The sequence below is a fragment of the Nannospalax galili genome, unplaced genomic scaffold (assembly GCF_000622305.1).
Source record: "Nannospalax galili isolate Female #2095 unplaced genomic scaffold, S.galili_v1.0 scaffold856, whole genome shotgun sequence".
In the NCBI taxonomy this organism is placed as follows: Eukaryota; Metazoa; Chordata; class Mammalia; order Rodentia; family Spalacidae; genus Nannospalax; species Nannospalax galili.
This window is the reverse complement of record NW_008339573.1, coordinates 4,975-5,386: the sequence shown is the minus strand read 5'-3', so window position 1 is coordinate 5,386 and position 412 is coordinate 4,975. Positions and strand designations below refer to the sequence as shown.

Genomic DNA, 412 nt, shown 5'->3' with positions numbered 1-412 from the left:
GAAACGTGCATCGGGGAGTGCTAGATGCAGGCAGGCAGTTGGCCGGCCGGGCCCCACTAGGACACATGAGAGTCTCCATTTAGCAACTGCAATTCCAGAGTTCCTTCTATTCATACATAAGAAACTAGACAGGAGCCCAACAAACGTAGCCTTTGTTCTGAAACAAGACCGCTCTCTTGCAAGGGTGAGCTCCAACGAGGTCCGTGCTCTCCTCCACCGCCGCCTCCGGAAGACTCTGGCCCCGCCTTCTCTGAGCTGAGCCACGAGCCCCGCCCCGGAACCGCCCCAAGGCGGGGCTCCTTCCCGCTCCCTGCAGCCCTTTCCGCTGCGGTGTGTTTCGGGTGTTGCGTCCCGCGGAGCTCTGAGCACGTGCGGGTGAGTGAGGACCCAACGGAAAGAGGGGGGGGGGGGG

At 61.9% G+C, this 412-nt stretch overlaps 1 long non-coding RNA gene across 1 annotated transcript in view; it reads left to right on the top strand.

Moving 5' to 3' along the window:
- The first annotated feature begins 290 nt into the window (after window positions 1-290).
- Window positions 291-412, top strand: part of LOC103735147 — a 5,024-nt gene continuing 4,902 nt past the window's right edge. Inside the window, exon 1 of the long non-coding RNA XR_607321.3 lies at window positions 291-375. This is a non-coding gene — a long non-coding RNA (uncharacterized LOC103735147). The remainder of the gene's footprint in view (window positions 376-412) is intronic.